This window comes from Neophocaena asiaeorientalis, unplaced genomic scaffold (assembly GCF_003031525.2).
Source record: "Neophocaena asiaeorientalis asiaeorientalis breed wild unplaced genomic scaffold, Neophocaena_asiaeorientalis_V1.1 scaffold493, whole genome shotgun sequence".
Classification (NCBI taxonomy): Eukaryota; Metazoa; Chordata; class Mammalia; order Artiodactyla; family Phocoenidae; genus Neophocaena; species Neophocaena asiaeorientalis.
In genome coordinates this window covers 925528-932306 of record NW_020172669.1, presented here as the reverse complement: position 1 = coordinate 932306, position 6779 = coordinate 925528, and positions in this window count along the sequence as shown.

Genomic DNA, 6779 nt, shown 5'->3' with positions numbered 1-6779 from the left:
GTTTTAAAGGTGGTGAAACTGTTTTGTGTGATACTGTAATGGTGGATACATGACACTATGCATTTGTCAAAACCTATAAAACTTTACGACACAGAGTGAATCTCAATGTATGCAAATGAAAAACTCATTTAGGAGGTCAGAGGTTCACAGAAAAGAATGCAGACTAAGACAAGAGAATCTAAACCTATTATCAGTATATGAAACAACTTCACTGAAAGGAGTGTGGGAAAAAGAGGCTGACATAAGTAAGTTTGGAAATGAGTGGAATCTGTAAGGCTAAAGGCAAAAGGAAATGTACATAAGCCTTGTATTTTAGTTAGTAAAGTTTTGTCTCATGTGAGTACAGGTTATGAATTCTGATCATTGTTATACATGTATGCCAGCATTCAACAATTAATTAAATGGATGGTGGATAGTGCTAAACAGGTTTCTCACCACTGGAGTGGAAATTTACAGAAAAGCAAGTAAAAGAGGCTGGAGTGATCCATGTACTAATGAATTAGAGTTGGAGACATTGATATGCACTCATGTTTTGTTTAGTTACAGATGGTTACATATAGAAATATTTATAGATATGTGTACATACACAGGTCAGTATACGTACATATATTTTCTTTCTCTTTCAGGTGAGAGGGCCTAGAAGCAATGACACTTCTGTAGCAACAAGCACACCTACCACCCAGACATTGGTTTTTAATACTGTTCTCCAGTAAAAGGAATCAGGGTTCCTTGGAGAAACTGCAGATTCTAGGACTGGGGCAGGAATTTACAAAATGAACTTAAAGCTTCTAGTGCCAGAAAGTAGGAAAGCATGAAAAAAAAATCCCTAAAATGATGGAAGTATGTCAAATGGACAAAGAACCTAACTAAAAGAGCTCCCAATGGCCAAAGCTGGAATAATTTAACAGCAAAATAAAATAGTATTGGATTATAACCCAAAATTTGAAGTAGATATCCATGAAATAAATATCATGTAAATAAATGATTGACTAAATCATTGTATGAGGGAGAGATGATAGATCGTCTGTGCAGAAGAATTCCGAATAATTTCAATAGACACTTCACCCTCAGGATATTCCTCACTCCTTAAGCATGAGCTACACATAGTGACTTCCTTCCAAAGAGTATAGTATGAAAAGGTGGGAGTGAGAGGACTAACTTTGCAGTAGAGAAACCAGACAAATACTACCTCAGCCAGGTAATCAAGGTTAACATCTACAGTGATAAGTCATGATGATAACATGCTCACTTAATATGACATGACTTGAATGGCACTTTACCTCTATGGTCTTCTTCCCCAAAGTCTATAAACCTAGTCTAATCATGAGGAAAACTTCAGAGAAATCCCAATTCAGGGATATTCTACAATATACTTGACATGTACTCCTCCAAACAGCCAAGACCATCAAAAACAAGGAAAGTCTGAGAAACCACCACAGCCAAGAGGAACTTAAGGAGACATGGTGACTATATGTAATGTGGTATCCTGGCTGGGACATCATGGGACAGAAAAAGGACATCAGGTGAAAACTAGTAAATCTGAATAAAATATGGACTTTAATTAGTAATGTATCAATATTGTTTTGTTAACAAATATACAATACTAATGTAAGATACTAAAAATAAGGGAAGAATGGTATGGGGTATTTTGGAACTCTCTGTCCTATCTCTGCAAATTTTTGGTAAATTTAAGTGTCCTAAATTTTTTTAATGTATTTTTAAAAAATCTGGTAGAATTTACCCATGAAATAATTTTGGGCCTGGTGCTTTTGGGGAAGAATTGCTCTTTGACAATTTTCTCAGTTTCTTATACGGTAATTTGTTTGGTTATATTTTCTATCTATGTGTCCTGGGAGTAAGTTTTGGTAATTTTTATTGTGTAGAAAATAAAATTTAAAAGTCCAGGTTTTCAAATTTGTTTGTGTGAAGCAGAACAGGATTTCGAGGAATACATTTAGGATTAGACTAGTAAGCTCCCAACTCCTGGGCCTTTTACAGCTCCTCCAGTGCAGGCAACTAAATTCCCCAACTGCAAACTCTCCTTCACTCTTTTCTGAACTGTTGCTACTTCTAGCAGAAATCCTAGCAGCAATTTCAGTTCTTCCATTCCAGTCTTGCTTTACTCTCCTGTCTCTCCTGTTATAAGTCAGACTTATAGCCTGGTGCCCCAAGTTCCCATGTTGACCCTCTATTAATTAACACCTCTACCTTCCCTAGCAATGTATCAGTACCTGGAATTGGGCTGGCTTTTTCTGTCCTCTGCTGGATTCATTTGCCTAGACTCCTGCAGAGCTAGAGCTCCATACAGATACCTACACTGTCAATGATATCTGATTTTATTATCCAGAGCCACTTGCTATCCTACTCTGGTTTCAACCTGTTTCCTAGACCTCCTCTAAGCCACCTGTTTCATTTGCTACCAGGGGACCATTCTTTGGAGCCTTCTCCACATCCTTCCACTTGTTAAGTGGTGCCCCCTGGAGTTATACAACATGGCAGTCACCATCCCTTTTCTCTCCCCAAGGAATCCCTTCTGGCTCTCAGGAGTTTTCACTTCAATCCTGATAAATGAATCATTATTTTGTTCCAGCTTAAGTCAAGGTCCTACCTGATGACTTTTGCAAGGTAAAAGGGGGAATTCTTTCCATCTACAAATTTTTCTCCTTTCTGTTCCCCCCTTTGATGTGAATTTATGATTCCAGGGATCTGTGTTAGGTGTTTCTTGGGGTTTACATGCACAAATTTCCCTTTCAACAGAAGGCGCCTTATAACAACCAGCAACAGGGAAGAGCAATTTAAGAAAATGCTGCTAAAGCACAGAGGCTAAAGCAGATTGACTTCAGTTTCCAAGCTGCCCTCTGCAGCTGACCACCAATATATCTGCCTGTCCAGGGATGTTTGAAGGGATTTAGCATTTTGTTCGGGCTTTTGTAGCGAGGATTCTGAGATCATTGCCTTAATAGAAGACACACACCCAGGGGAACGACTACAAACTGCTTTAGCAAAAGAATTTCTACCAACTGTTTTTTGTAGGAGACAGCATCACTTTCAAAGCAAGATACTTTTTTAGCATACGGTATTTGTCTTTTTCTTTCTGACTTACTTCACTCTGTATGACAGACTCTAGGTCTATCCAAGCAAGATACTTTTTAAACAGAAATCTTTGAAAAAGTTTAAAGCAGTTCTTGTTTAAATGTTACCAGTTCCCTCTGGTGGGTTCAGGCTATAACAATGGGAAATTTGAGATCAGTGGGATGGAGGAGATCTTTTTGGCTACTAGGGCTATTAATGGAAGTGATGGAGGTTGTAATAACTGCCTGGTAAGATAGTAGATTCTGTGTTTTATGAAAAGTGAGAAGGGGTAGTCAGGCCAATGTCAGATGAAGTGTGTTGGGTCCTATGAAAGGGATTTCTGCTCCAGGTAACCATTTACTGACTGGTTTCTGAAATCTTTTAAAAGCCTACAATCCTTGATTTTATATTACAGGAATTCAAAAGGAGTAGAAGATCAAAGAAAGCTGATAAAACTGGGAAAATTTTTTAGAGGAGGTGGAACTGGAAGTGCTGGGGCAAAATCCTGTCCAGGGTCTTGTCTGTCTGCTAATCTGCCGAATCAGAACAAAATGGAGAAATTTTGTTAAGACTCTAGAACCTTACTCCTCCACACTCTACCCTCTGTAACATAGGAGGAACCTGGAAGGCGCACTTTGAAATCAGTGTATTCACTAGAAGCTTGGGTTTTATAGAATGATCAAATACTTGGGACACAGCAGGAGGGCCACAGGTGCTCACTGGCTGTTCCAGAGATGGGTTGGAGGTGGAATCTGAGCATGAGCAGGAAGCTGTAGCCCTAAAGAGAATGATGTGGAGGTGGGGGATACTAGGTGGGTAAACATCTGTGCCTCCGGTGGAGCTATATCTACCCATGGGAGAGGAAAATGTTTGTGAAGTCTGGAGAATGTTTTCAGGGTCTAGGTCCCCAGATATGAGTGCAGCAGCCCAAAGCCTACTCTTGCAGACCGGTGAGCTTGGTGAACTCTGCCCACAGGATGAGGTCTGAAACTCACCTTTATTTGAAATACAGAAGGCCTGATCCACCCCGGCTATTTCCACATCTCTGGCATTAAAGGGTGTGGTTGCTCCACTGATTCCTAGTACAGAATAGCCCAGGTTGGGGACTGTCAGACCTGTACCTTCGTCCACCATGCTTTGGATGCTCAGAGTGGAAGGTGTTTAACTCAGCATGCATTTGGCTGTGTGAGTGTGGAGTTAAGAAGAACTCTGTGTCACTCTGGTGAACTTGGACAATTACCTTATCAAATTTACTTCATTAAAAGGAGGGGTACCATGTTGCTGCTGGATTTCATTGTGTTTTCTTGTCCTTCTGGTCAGAATCCGCCCTGGAATTTTTTTTCCTCTCACCTTCTTGTGGCTCTCTCACTTAGCAGAGCTCTTGTACAGATCTTTTAACAGCATGAGTCAGTAGGGAAGGAGTTAATCCCACCTGCTTTGGTCTCTAAATATTATTTTATATGCCCCTTGGAGGCCTGTTGCTCTCACCTCCTGCTGTTAATCCTAAATTTTATTATTGTCTCACTTAGCCAATATGCAAAGCACTCACTTTCCCTTCCCCAGACATGCGTCACCATCCCTAGCCCTGGGCCTCTCCTGAAGCCAGTGCTCAGCTGTTGAATAATTTCATGACTTCAGTGCTGTAGTGGCTGCTTATAAAGGCCACGTTCTCATTTTCTCAGAAAAACAAACTGCAATTTAGGTACACTATCACTAGATGGAACTAGTCTGTTAGAGCAACTTGAGGCCAAGTCCAAAAATTTGAGCTCTGGGTATGTTGTTCAGGCGTTTTCTAGAATTATAAATCTCTTTATTAAAACTGTTGAACTCCAATTTAGACATCAGAGTATATAATTCTCTTAAATGCAATAGATGCCCTAGGTAGAGTCTGTTACCTTTTCTTATTGATCTCTTGCTTTCCCTTTATCAGCTCAACTGGTATCATAACTTACAGTCAAAAGTCTCTTCCAACAGGTACTTTTTATTCAGACTTGGAGTTGCTTTTACATCAAAGCCCCCTACCTCCAGATGCTTATCCCTCAATGGTTAGCAAAAACCAAACTGTTGATCTCAGCCATAGGCTGTCTATTCACCTTGCCTCCACTGTTTGAGCTAATTATAGGGAACAAACTGCCCACTAAGGAAGAGAAAAGCTTCACAGAGGTGTGATGGTGCTGAAAGTGTTCAAGCTACCCCCTCCCTTAGTCTCTTTTCCTGAAATCAGAAAAGATACTTTCTTACTTGACACCTTCTAGCTTCCCTCTTCCCATCAGCTCTCTGAACCCGCTGTGGGCTGCTGGCTTAATTTCCACAATAGCTGCAGTTAATTAGTATCCCAGGGTAACTGACTTCCCTTAGCAACAGAGGTAACAATGGCTTTAGCTCACAAATTACCTTAGCTACAGTTTCCTTTCACTGATAAAAACATATTCAACAATACTTAAACAAGTTTTAAACAAAATTACTCTGACGTCCACTCATCAACAAATATTTATTAAGCTCCTTCTGTGTGCAAATCACAGAACTGGCCACTGGGTATAGAGATCTGAATCAGCTATGGTCCTTTCTCTTGGGGAACTCAAAAAGGAATTGGAAACAGAAGATATGAACTAAAATAAGTCTACTGCAAGATAGTATTAAATGTATGGCTTGATTTGAAGACCTGGAGGGTGTCTGAGGAAGGTGAAGGTCTTTGGGCCTGGGGGAGGTGGGTTTTAAACTTGAAGGGACAACTATGGAGCCTGACAGATTTTAACTCAAACCCTAACCTTGCCACTAGTTATGTGATCTCGAGCAAGTTACTTGAACTTTCTGAGCTTCAGTTTCCTTTCCTGTAAATGGGGAAGACTAAAGTGCACCTCAAAATGTTTATGTAAGGATTAGAAATTACATAGATAAAGCACCTAATACATTGCCAGGTCAATAGTCCCTTTTTTCATCATTGATAACTCAGGCTCGATAGGCTTAGCTAGGTGAAAAGGAAAGGGATGAAAATTACTTTTGGAAGAAAGTGCATCAAAATGCTGAGGGAGGGCACTGGGACAAGGTTGGGAAGGGAAGGCAAAGGAAATTACTTAGCTTAAAATGAGAGGCTGGGAGCAGGGGGAGATTAGATTGGAAAGGTAGCTGAGATTTTGTCACAAGGACTCTTAGTTTAAATATCAAAGCTGGAAGAAAACTTTGGAAATATGTTGGTCCAAGCTCTTCATTTGATTGATGACGTGACTTTCCTTTCATTGGTCCTAAGTCAGATGACTCTTCATTTTGAAGTAGAGTTTTATTTTCAAATTAAATTGAAAAGTTAATGGTTTTAAACTTCTATAATGTCCCCTCTCAGTAGAGCTTTAGTATACATCTAGCTATTGATATGAGGATAACTATATCCTTATGAGAGGTACTAAAAAAGAGAGACTCCTTGACGTGGACTGGGCCATGAGCTAGCTGACTGGAGAAAAGGGGTAAAGAAGAGGTGATGAAGGAACAGTTTGCTGCTCCCAAAGTTTCCTAAGAAATCCCAGGTTTTGATGCTACCCAAGGCTATCTTCACACTTTATGTAAATCAAGAAGAATGTCTGGTTGCTTTTGATTATCAAATTATCATTGCTATCACTGTAAATGATTACAAATAATATCTGAAGTTGTATTTACATAACGCTTCTTGCCTTTTCAAAGAACACTCAAATCTGTTCTCTCATTTTCTTCTTACA